This window comes from Lissotriton vulgaris, chromosome 6 (genome assembly GCF_964263255.1).
Source record: "Lissotriton vulgaris chromosome 6, aLisVul1.2, whole genome shotgun sequence".
Taxonomy (NCBI): domain Eukaryota; kingdom Metazoa; phylum Chordata; class Amphibia; order Caudata; family Salamandridae; genus Lissotriton; species Lissotriton vulgaris.
In genome coordinates this window covers 453,319,200-453,332,542 of record NC_141694.1, presented here as the reverse complement: position 1 = coordinate 453,332,542, position 13,343 = coordinate 453,319,200, and positions in this window count along the sequence as shown.

Here is a 13,343-nt window from a genome sequence, read left to right as displayed (position 1 = left end):
AGTGAAAGTGCATTGCAGGAGAAATTGCTTGGTACCTCGGAGGCAGAAACCACGGCAGGTGATCTTGGTCAGTACTACTGCAGTCAAGTGTGCTGGACTGAAAAGGTGGGTGCATGCAAGCCACACCATTTGTGTGCCTGCACCTGAATATCCGTACGACGGTGAAAGTACAACTGACTCTGATTCTGAAGTTGAACCAGAAAGAATTCCAGATACTGAAGATCGACAAGACCGCCGACATCTGGAAGTATCAGAAGCCAGTTCTGGATCTGAAGGTGAAGGTGAAAGAGAGGTTGTGGAGATACCAGATTCTAAGATCAATCTGAAGATCTAGAATTGGTAAAGACAGACACCAGTAGAGACTCAAAAGGAAGCAAAGACAAAGTCATTGAAAAGAAGACAACTGGAGAGCAATCTGAAAACTCTGAAAGCGGGAACGGAAATCCTGAGACTGGGGAAGAGGAAGTAGCTCACGATAAGGATGAGATTCCAAGTACCAGTTATGAAGGTGTTCCTAACAGAGTGATAGAAGAGAAAGCTGAACCGGATGAAGACAAAGACATTGTGAAAATCATAATCATGTATACAGTTGAGGATACTGAAAATGAAACTGATGACAGTGCAGATGAAACTGCATTAAGAAGAAGTCCAAGGAAAAGAGCTTTGAGAGTGGAGCATAACACAGTAGAGCCAAAGACTAAGAAAGTCTGTAAAGGAGATAATTGTCCTAAAGAAACTGATGGATTGAGATTTAAACTAGTGAACAAAGCCAAACAGCCAGAAGAGCAAGTGAATGAGATCACTAGCCAGAAATAAACACTAGGAAAAAAAATAGAAATTGTTCAAAGGCCAAAAAGAGTAAGACGACCAAATCAGAAGTACAGATCACCAGAGTGGACGTACATCGTCTTGCCACCCATTGTTGAAGTCAATAGCAGTCAAGAAAACCTGTACAACCCAAAGATGATTGGGAAAAGACAGTAAAGATGTCAACTTAGAGAAAAGTTATAGGTGCTCAAAGTATATGATAATAAATGAAAATTCTGAAGTCCTGTGAGACGGATATTGTAAATATAGAAGAGGTCAGAGTTGACATAAGGTCGAAGAAAATCTGTTAGAAAAATTAACCATAGTGTAATTTAGAATAGAATTGACACAAGGTCGAAGAAATCTTGTTAGTGAATTGTGTGCTGTGGAATCTAAAGGTGACACTAGGTCGAAGAAACTGTGTTAGAGAAAATGGCCATAAGTAACCATAAAACAAAATGTTCTATTTTCAGAATATAGTGTAGATATTGTTCAATATGTATGGGATTATTGATAATACTATTGATAATTTTAGCTATTGTTATTCCTTTCCAAGATAGTTTAACGAAATTAAAGTCAAATGTGAGTTCAAATAAGCCAAGTGAGAAAGTAGAAGTTCATGAGACTCATGTGTATAGGCCAGAGATGCATCAGGATAAGTCCATCAGTGACTACACAAATAATACGTTTTCAAGGTTATTACTTGAGTATATTAAAACTATGAATGTTGATGATTGCTATGTTTGTGTAAAATTGCCAGCGTCAGTGTCAGAAGGGGTGACCTATGACCACCTTCCTCTTACATATGGTGTGACCTGTAGTGTAATTGCAAGTTTGTTTTATCAGACTGGGAAACTGGAATATCACTATTCCGATGTGGATGAAATTTTTGCTAAACTAAAAATTGATAGTGCATTGAACAAAAAGAAACCTGCAAAAGAGATGGGAGAGTATTTCTTAGAATTAGACAAATTGACACATGAATACGCTTTTAATAATAATTTGACATGTAAAATGAGAGTTGAAGAGAAGACGTTCTTGAATATGGTTGAGGAAAGAAGGGTTGCTCATAAACGAAGTGAGAAAATAAAACAATCGAAATCTAAATACTGGACATTTAATGATGAGAATCTTGATGATAAGAATGTAAATGTGGCTATAAACATAGATTCTCCAATGTAAGGGAAATGTTGTATTAGAAGAGACAATACTCTGTATGACAATTATTTTGTGGGTGCAAGTCAATGTAAAGATACCTATAGAATTTTAGGGGGTAGGGTATTTAAAGGAGGAAATTACCCTGTTTTTCCGGGTATATACTTCATTTGTGGGAACAAAGCTTACTATAGGTTACCTGACCATTGGTATGGGACCTGTTATGTGGCCTTGGGCTTTCCTAAAACATTTTATGTAGATAGAGGTACTAATGGAAAGCATGAGATAGGCAAAGTTTTAAGTCGAAAAAGAAGAGAGAGTGTGATGGAAATAATAGGTGATGTTTTTGGAGCACTGATACCAGCAGTGGGAATTTCGTTTAACCCAAATAGAATTTGAAAATTGTCCACAATAGTTGATCGTTTGTCAACAAACACTGCAGGAGGTTTCCTGATGGTTGATACTGAAATGGTTGCTATGAGAGCTACGGTAATGCAAAATCGACTTGCCCTTGATATAATTTTAGCAAAAGAGGGAGGAGTCTGTGGAATATTGAAAGTGCAACATTGATGTACTTATATTCCAGATAAAAGTCAAAATATTGAGAAGTATATTACAAATATTACAGATATACATAAAGAAATTGAACCACTGGAGGTTGAAGGTGTTCTTGATAAATTAGGTAGAAGTTTTACAGCAGTTAAGCATTGGTTCCAAGAAATAGAAAGTTCAATTATAGGTAAAATACTAATTCCAATAACAATTTTAGTGAAAGTGATCTTCTTGATACGATTATGCTGTATATGCAAAGGTAGGAGAGATTTTAGAAAGGCAATAAACAAGACAATTCAAGAATGAAAAGCAAGGGAAAGAGAAAAGAATGAAATAGAAATGGAAGAAATTAGAGAAAAGATTTTTGAAGATACTAAATAGAAAGATACCAGAGGATAGATTGTACTAATATAAATAATTTGAAACATGTTCTGCTAAATTTTCCAACATTTTGAGAGATGTTTGGTGATAGGATCACCAGATGAGGAAATTGATCGAGCAAGGTGGCAAAAACAAAATTTTGTGTGCCCCTTGTGAAATCAATGATCATAACGTTAATATTTATTAATAGAGTGTTGTGGTAAATTAATCAACCATAGCATAAGTTGCATACATTTATACATGTGGGAATACTAATTCTGCCTGCATGAAGCAATATAATGAACTAATATGTATTGTTATTGTGAACTAATGCATAGCTTAAATATAAATAAACGCAACTTAAATGTGCTTATTGTATACGTTTTTGTGCCAGAAAGTCGCTGGATATGTAAGTATAAAACGCATATATGTGGCTTACCTGCTAGGTAATAACTAATGAGGAAACATTAGTATGGTGGGAGGTAAACAGAAGGGCTTTAGTTCCATATTTAACATGAATTTGTGTTTGTTTCTATGATAGTTCCAAAAGTGGCCTCTGACGCCTACAAAAATATGGCTGCTCGGGTAAACTGTGAGCAAGTGTTGGACTTCGCATGCGCACCCAAAGCCTGCAAGTGAGAGTGAACTGCCTGTGCTCGGATGGGAGATTCAAGGCTACCTTGCCCTAGTAGACAGGATGGTTACCAAAAACATGGACATTCGAATGTTCTGAACGTGGGAACGAAACCTAAAGTTAAAAGTCAAGGAAGTGACTAGGCCAAAGACATTTTAAACAATGATTCTTTATGAAACTGCGGATTCACCGTGAATATGATGCTGTAATGGGTAAACAGACAAAATATCGACTACAAAATATCGAATGGACATAATATTGAGTACAAAATATAGGCTGGACAGAATATCGAATGGACAGAATATAGACATCCAAAATATCGTTTTGAAGGTAAGTAATGTAATATCGAAATTTAAAATATAGATATTCAAAATATCGAAGCACATAACATAGGTTAATAAAAATATAAAAAATGTAATAATATTGTATTTTTTATAGTGTATTTTATGTGTTAAAAGTGTTTATTTATGTTATAATGTAATTTAATTATTGAATTTAATGTGATTTACATTTGCATAATTTAATTCGGTAGTGGGTTGTGAGTTTATAGGGTAATAGGGTGGGAAGTAATTTAATTATAATTAATTAAATATGTAAATTTATTTATTGGTATATGTTTATAATTAATTGTTAATTAATTTTTATTTTGTAACTAATTCCATTTTAATTGCCAATTAATTTTATTTAATTGATTAATTGATAAATATGTTAATTTAATTAATGTCATTTTTGGTAGTGGGTTGTGGGTTTATAGGGGAATAGGGTGGGATGTAATTTAATTATAATTAATTAAATATGTACATTTATGTATTGGTATTTGTTTATAATTAATTGTTAATTAAGTTTTTTATTTTGTAATTAATTACATTTTAATTGCCAATTAATTTTATTTAATTGAGTAATTGATAATTATGTTAATTTAATTAATGTATTTTTGTAGTGGGTTGTGGGTTTATAGGGGAATAGGGTGGGAAGTAATTTAATTATAACTAATTACATATGTTAATTTTTTGGGTATTTATTAGATTTTAATTGTTAAGTAAGTTTTTAATTACAAATTAATTAATTCTTAATTTATAATTAATTAGTATTACTAGATAACTAATTGTAATGATTACATTAAATTAGTATTTGGAAATAATTAATTGTTATATTATATTAAATTGGTAATTACGTTTAATTAATTTTTTTATAGATATTAATACATATATTTTTACATATTATATGAAGTATCTACTTTGCCTACTGTTGCACTCTTTGGAGTGGGAATAGTAATTTTTACCCCTATGCTATCCAACGCTTTCCCTAATGTTGCACTCTTTGGAGTGGGAATAGTAATTTTTACCCCTACGCTATCCAACGCTTTACCTACTGTTGCACTCTCTGGAGTGGGAATAGTAATTTTAACCCCGATGCTATCCAACGCTCTCCCTACTGTTGCACTCTCTGGAGTGGGAATAGTAATTTTTACCCCTACGCTATCGAACCCTTTCCCTGCTGTTGCACTCTTTGGAGTGGGAATAGTCATTTTTACCCCTACGCTATCCAACGCTTTCCCTACTTTTGCACTCTCTGGAGTGGGAATAGTAATTTTTACCCCTACGCTATCCAACCCTTTCCCTACTTTTGCACTTTCTGGAGTGGGAATAGTAATTTTTACCCCTACGCTATCCAACGCTTTCCCTACTGTTGCACTCTCTGGAGTAGGAATAGTAATGTTTACCCCTACGCTATCCAATGCTTTCCCTACTGTTGCACTCTCTGGAGTAGAAATAGTAATTTGTACCTCTACGCTAGCCAACGCCTTACCTACTGTTGCACTTTATGGAGTGGGAATAGCAATTTTAACCCCTATGCTATCCAACGCTTTCCCTACTGTTGCACTCTCTGGAGTGGGAATAGTAATTTTTACCCCTACGCTATCCAACGCTTTCCCTACTGTTGCACTCTCTGGAGTGGGAATAGTCATTTTTACCCCTATGCTATCCAACGCTTTCCCTACTGTTGCACTCTCTGGAGTGGGAATAGTCATTTTTACCCCTACGCTATCCAACGCTTTCCCTACTGTTGCACTCTCTGGAGTGGGAATAGTAATTTTTACCTCTTCGCTATCTAACGCCTTATCTTCTGTTGCACTCTCTGGAGTGGGAATAGTAATTTTACACTTCCGCTATCCTACGTTAATAATATTGGATATTTTTTTAATTATATTATGTTACTTTATATATATATGTGTTAACAAATATGATTGTAAAACTTTTTTTATAACTTTAATTAATATTTAATTATTATAAGTTAATTTAAGTATTTTTAAGTATATTTTAGTAAATAACTTAAAATTAATTTAATTTAACATTGTTTTTACTAAAGTCGATATTTTTACAATCTATATTATGGTAAACGATATTTTTTACTCGATATTTTTTTACTTACCTGTTTGTAGATACTTTTTAGATAGATTAACCTAGGAAAGTCGTGTATAAAACCCCTGTTTTTGCTTGGATGTGTCGCTCCTTTCGATTTCATTTTGAAGTGCTGTTGGACTGCAGATCGAATCCTGGATGTAAGAACTGTGTGATTATTGCTTGTTTTCTTTGCAGGACTAAAGGATAAGATGAGGGTTTTAGTAGGGATGTTAGGAGAGAATGAGTTTGCAACTACCTGTTCTTTGCTAAACTTTACTTAATTCTGAAATAAATGTCTATTTTCCGAGCTTTTAAATAAAAATGTCAGACGTACTAAAAGTTTGCTTTAAATACAAATTAGGAAAATGGAAGATTAAAAGCTGATTTTGTAGTTTTTCCCACACCTATTTTTCTTTCTAGCAGATCCATTGCCACTATGGTGGTGTGTCTGAATAATATCGGTGTTTGATGAAAACCATGGTAAATAATAAATTGCCAAATAGGTTTAGACACTCCGCCAATGTTACAGCATAACTCCTTTGTTGTTTCACCAATCCCTGAAGTCGAGTTAAATTAACATAGAAAGTATGCAGTGTTATGGGCCCCACTAGTGAATGAATGCGTGTTCGTAGGTTTCAGGGAAATGGCGATGTTGATTTAGAAATTATTTTTGGAGTCCCGCTGTAGCAGCTCCATCAATCATTGCATTGCATAAAGCTAGTGGCCTGATGCTATGAGCAATTGCTGCAAGGATGATTTGGCTTAAGGCCTGGTCATATGCTGTGCTCAGTGAGGAATATTTTCTCAGAGGACTGGACATATGGGAATATAAAAATATGGGAATTGATGTAGGATATGATCAAAAACTAAGTAACACTTGCTAATGGTAAGTTATGATTTCCTTTGCACACAAGACAATAATGTGTGTTTAAAAAATCCAGAATGTCTCAGAAACACAATAGGTAAGTTGGAATTATATCTATGATTCCCAGTCAAGACACCACTGAAATGTGCGAGGTACTGCAAATTGTACTGATATAAATAACCCCAATGCACTTCTTATGACCTCACTCATGTTGTCACAGATGATCTTGTTAATGACATGATCACATATGTAAATGTTGATTTTGCATACGGCCAGCTATTACCTTCATGTATCTCTGTTTCATATACATGGAAGTGGTGAGATATGACAGATTTATGAAGTAAATTGAGAAGTGAAATTGAAAGGTAAGTGAAACCGATATTCTCAATTTTTGTTTTGGCTATGTAGTCATGGTCATCTAGCTTTAGAACAGAGGCCTAGGACTGCCCATTGCAATGTAAGTTCCAGAATTTGTTCTGTGACATGGAGCAGTGTAGCAAGTACCCCATAGCTGGCATATATCTATGATCTGAGTGAGCACTGATAGCAGTGGTAGAAGTTTGCTGAGTTTTGGTGAGTCGTTAGTTATGACCAACCTTTTTTCTGTTGCAGCACAAAATCCAATTTATTGATGCATCTCATGTGAAGTTATACCATCCTATATTATATATGGTAAACGCATGCCATCAACCATAACCAGAATATAAAGCTGCCTATCAGATACCAGGTTCTCCGAAGTATGATAAGGGTGACTATCCAGGAAAGCAACACTGCACCAGAAAACAAATTCTTTCTGTAAAACACTAACAAGGCTGGAGTTGGCAGACCCATTGCAAGAGACACGCAGGTGTTTCTACGGTGGAATTTTTGCTGAGTAATTCTATGATACTTCCACATGCAAACATGTTCCCTGGAAAGGGACGATACTTAAACGTTGATGGCAGCAAACATATGTGAGCAACTTTTTTAGGGTACTTAGTTTAGGGTGTGAATTACACCAATACATTTGGAAAGGGGCGACCATTCGGTCCCCCCGAACGTATGGCCGAGTACCACGAGCCCCCCGGGAAGCCATTTTTGGGCGGGAGGCGAGCCTCGGCTGGTATGCCCGAAGCGGCGTAGCCGGGGCGCGCTGTTTCCCGCCCTCGAGTGGGCTGGCCTAGACACTGACGCGGCTGGCCACGCCCAAAAGGCAGGCAGGGGCGGGTTTACGCCCGCCCTGAAGACGGATAAAAGGAGCAACAAGCCAAGAACGCATCCTCTTGTTCCTGTGCTCTGAAGCTGCACCCCCTCGCTGCACGTGAGCTCGAGACGGAACGAAGAGCCATTTTTGAAGGTGGTAATCTTTCTTGTTTGTTTTACAGATACTCTGTTGAGGAATGCCTAAGAAAGTTGGAAAACAAATGACTACCGACCAGATGCTGCGTGTTCTTATGAAAGAGGTGACCGACCTAAAGAAGCGAATGGCGGAGAAAGATGGGGAAGAGGGACCGAAACGTCCGTTGGCTGGAGCAGCTCCGGGAGGAAAAGGCAAGAGGCCCAGAAGGGGAGCAGCTGGAGGGGACATCCCGGTTCCCTGTACCCCACTCGTAGAGCCAACTCCGGTGCCGGTGGAGGGGAATCCGATTCCCGTGGTGGTCACCCCCGTGTCCGGGGAGGATATGCCGCCCGAGCTGGCAGCACAAGTAGCAGCGTGGTTGGGTACATATGACGAGGGCGCCACGGCTAACGACGCACGGGTTTTGATGAGGCAACTGCGTGAAACAAGGGAGGCGGCTAAGGCAGCATCGCCAGTCATCACGCCGGCCGCGACAGGAGGAAGGCCACCTGGGTTAGGCTCAGCCACAGATACAGCTTCCGGTTCAGGTAAGCGGCCATTGCCGATTGCGAGGGATGAGTCTGCCCCGTCAAGAAGGGAAAAGTTGGGTCAACATGTCCCTCTAGCCATTAAGGAGAAGATATGGGCTGATGAGTATGTAAACATCTTCTCGTTGCTTACCGATCATTATGAGATGGAATATGTTAAGAGCCAAAAGGAGCTCATGCATCCGAGTGTTTGGCGCGCAAAGATGGCCGCCTTCAAGGTAAATGAGAACATTGGCAATTGGGGCAAGGCGTGGGGGATTTTTACATCCATCCTGGGTGAACGTAGGCCCGAATTACTGTCTGAATTGCCGATTTATCAGTCGCGGATCATGGGGTATTCCGTGTCACATGGGGGCAATCAGTGGTTCTGTTACGATAATATTTTCAGAAAAGCGAAGGAGCATGATAAAAACTTAACTTGGGATTGTTATGATTCTGTGTCATGGTCAAAAATGGCGGATACTGGTATGTTGAATTTGCCATTAGTAGGGAGTAGTGTGGGGGAGTCCTCCCGCCAATATTCTGGGACCTCCTTTCGATCAGGTGCGAGTAACGAATACCAGTCCAGGCCGAACGGCACCACAGGTAAAAAAGGGAGTTGTTGGAACTTTAACAGGGGTAAATGTACGAGGCCCCAGGGGTCATGCAAATTTAGGCACGAATGTAGCGGGTGTGGGCAAGCGTCCCATCCTGAGTCCATGTGCAGAGCCAAAACGGGTGATAACGGGGGTAGAGGAGGCGCCAAACAGGTCTGAAATAGGCCGAGGGGCGCCTTTACCTACTCCGATTGATACCATGGCAATGATTCCTTGGCTCAGCGAATACCCAGACCACGCTTCCGCTGGGGTGTTGCGGAACGGGTTTTCATATGGTTTCCGCATCCCAGTGGGGGAGTTTCAGGGTTTAGCGAAATGTAAAAACCAAATATCAGTCTTGCAGCACACGACCGTGGTACAGGAGAAGATTGGGAAAGAGGTGGCTCGAGGTCGAGTCGCCGGTCCGTTTAATGTGCCACCGGTTGCTAACTTTGTTTGTTCCCCCTTAGGGGTGGTCCCCAAGAAGGACCCGGGTGAGTTTCGGCTGATACATAATTTATCAGCCCCACGTGGTCTTTCCGTAAACGATGCGATAGACCCGGCAGTGTCTTCAGTACGGTATGCATCTTTCGATGAGGCCGTAGCCATTTTGAATCGCCTAGGGCCCGGTGCGCTGATGGCGAAATCTGATATCGAGTCAGCGTTCCGGTTGCTCCCGGTACATCCAGACGATCAGCGTCTTCTTGGTTTCACGTTTCAGGGACACTACTACATGGATAGATGTATGCCAATGGGGTGCTCTATATCTTGTTCCTATTTCGAGCAGTTCAGTTGTTTCCTGCAATGGGTCTTCACAAGGAAGACGGGGTTTCATCAGGTTATGCATTATCTCGATGATTTTTTGTTTCTAGGGGCAGCCGGGGACCCGGAATGCGGTCAGGCTTTGAATGCATTTTGTGTCTTAATGAACCATTTTGGTGTGCCATTGGCACCCGGTAAGACGGTGGGTCCTTCGACTTGCCTCGAGTTTCTGGGGATCGAGCTCGACTCGGAAGAGGGTTGTTTTCGTTTGCCAAGAGAAAAAGTGCTTAGGTTCAGGGCATCCCTGGAGACGTGTATTAGTCAGTCTAAGGTTAAGTTGCAGCAATTACAACAATTGGTGGGACAGCTGAATTTTGCCCTGAGAGTAATACCGATGGCCCGCCCCTTTTCCCGCTCGATCGCTCAGGCCATGGTCGGCATGAAGGAGGGTCACCATCGCACGAGGCTCTCGGCCGAGGTTCGCCAGGACATGCGCATTTGGTTGGCATTTCTGGCGGATTTCAATGGTCGAGTTGTCTGGAACAAACCGGCGGTGTCCTCCGAGGAGCTGGGGCTGTGGACAGATTCGGCAGGGAGCATTGGTTTTGGTGCCATCTTTGGCACACAATGGTCGGCTCAAAAATGGCCGTCATGGTGGCATGCTGATGGGTTGACGAGTAACATTGCTTTTCTTGAACTGTTCCCCATTCTGGTGGCCCTGAAAACTTGGCCTGAGGGGTTTAGAGATCACTCTGTGGTATTCTGGTCTGATAACATGACCGTGGTTGAGTGTATCAATAGCCAGGCGGCACGATGCAAATGGATCTTGAGGCTGCTGAAAGAAATTGTCTTGTTGTGTATGCAATTGAATGTCCTATTTAAGGCAAGACATGTGCCGGGAGTGATGAACCAAGCGGCTGATGCGCTTTCTCGTTTCCGTATGCAGGCCTTCTGGGGTTTTATGCCCACAGCGGACCCGGTGGCGGCACCCTTTCCCGAAGCTCTCTGGTCTCTCGGTGCCCCGAACTACGAAACCTCGTGGGAGAGAGTTTAGCACCCAGGACAAGGAAGGCATATGAAGGGGCGTTCCGTTCCTATTTGGCTTTTTTGGGGACTGCTGCAAGGGAGCTTTGGGGCCAGGAGGAGTGGGTAGTAAATTTCCTGCTGTCTTTACATCAGGCAGGCAAATCTGTGGCTACTGCCCAGAGGCATCGGGCAGCCATTTCCTTTATGGCTAGGGCTTATGGGATCCAGGACCCGACAGCGTCTTTCGTTGTACAAAAAGCGCTACGTGGGTGGCAACGCCTTGAGGGTCGCAGAGTAGATGAAAGGCGCCCGATAGGTCTGGATAGGCTGGCCCTGTTATTATCTGTACTCCCTTCAACGTGTTCATCCCAGTATGAAATAGTGTTATTCCGAGCCGCTTTTGCGCTGGCATTCCATGGGGCTATGCGGGTAAGCGAACTAGTGGCGAGGAACAAGCGGGATGTGACGGGGGGACTGTGCCGAGAGCACGTTCAGGTCAGAGGGGAGACAATGTCCATCTCGTTTGTCAGGTACAAGACCGACCAGGGTGCAATGGGGGACAGCATAATCATACAAAGGATTCCCGGGTCCTCCATGTGCCCGGTAAGTTGCGTAGAGGAATATTTAGCGCAAAGGGTGGCATCATGGGGGGGGGACATTATTGCGACACGCTGACACCACCCCACTGACGAGGTTTCAGTTTCAGCGGGTGCTTGCGATGTCAATCTCCGCTGCGGGCTTGAACCCCGGCGAGTTTGGGACCCATTCCTTTCGGATAGGGGCTGCTACAGAGGCTACAGCCAGGGGTCTGAATGTCGAACAAGTTAAACGTGTGGGGCGTTGGTCCTCGAACTGTTATAAAAGGTATGTGCGGTTGCACATGTTGTGAAGCTGTAATGATGTACTCACGCTTCTTGTTTTTCTTTGGTTTTCAGTTGCGCAAGCCTACGAGGCGGGGCGGACTGTGCAGTCGACCCAACACCGGGTCAGCGGTCTGACATCACCGGCTGTGAAAAAGGAGGTGTGGGTCGTGGGCCACTCATACGTGAGGCGGGCCGCGGACGTATTCAAAGCAGGTGACATGATTCACGTGGCTGGGGAATACGGGTACAGTGTGTCCTTCTACGGAAAGGGCGGGCTCTGTATTGACCAGTTTCAATCATTTTTTGAGGGTTTGTTAGGGCGGACGAGGTCACCGCCGGCTATAGTCATAGTACATCTTGGGGGCAACGATTTGGTGTCCACTAGTAGACGACTACTTCTTGAGGCAATGCTTTCCACTGTAAGTTGGTTAGCGAGAAGAGTTCCAGGGTGCACAATCGCATGGTCCCATATGATACCGCGAAAAGTGTGGCGGGGGGCTCTTTCAGTTTCTGCTCTGAATCATTCAGTAAGGAAGATTAATAATAAAGTGAGTCGATTGTTCCGTTCAAGTACACTGCATTCTATTCCGCATGGTTGTATTAAAGGGGACAGTATGTACTTGGGTGATGGTGTTCATTTGTCCCGGGTGGGGAACGAGTTACTCATAGGAGACCTGATAGCTTGGCTGGGGACTTTAAGGCATGACCTTTAGGTAGGAGTGTGGGGGGTCCGGATAGCCGGTCAACTATCCGGCCTGTGGCGGTAAGGTCATGATCGGTGAGCACTAATTGGTAGATCCCTATGAGTGGGCGTCACCCATTACGGATGGGAGCGCTCGAGGGAGGTGGCCATTGGCCCCTCAACGGGTAGGCGGTCCCTTCTAAGGATGGGACGCCGAAAGGAAAGGAAAGGCGGTCAAGGCCCCTTCCTGGGTAGGAGGGGCTACAGCCCCCTCCTGGGGAATTTCCCGGGGCCAGGATATCTGCGACGGCAGATGTGGTAAGTTGTGTGGGGTGTGGGAGGGGGTCTACGCTACCTTCTAGATACCTCACACGAGTCCTCGAACGACCTTTAAGTGGCGTCGAGTTTATTGGGGCCCCCGTCAAGTCAAGGGAAATTGGTAGTTGCACTTGAGGTACACCTCTGTGCGGTCGCCCCTCACAAGTGAGGGGGATAGATATTTCGGGTTTAGGGATCTTGACACCGGTTACGACCTTGCCGTTGGCCCTTAAACGTTAGGATGTACAATTTCAAAATTTCAAGTTAATGTTTTGTAGGATGTTAGTTCGGCTAGGAGAACCTTTGTATTAGAGAATATGTTAAGGTTAGCCAAAACATCGCAATGTGGTAATGAAATTGTACATAGTATGAAACTGTTATTTTAATGTTTAATTTTGTTTCATATTTTAATAAATACGGCCGGGAGGGTCACTCCCTCCCGTCTTCCAAAAGTTCAGAACTGTTTCCGGTTT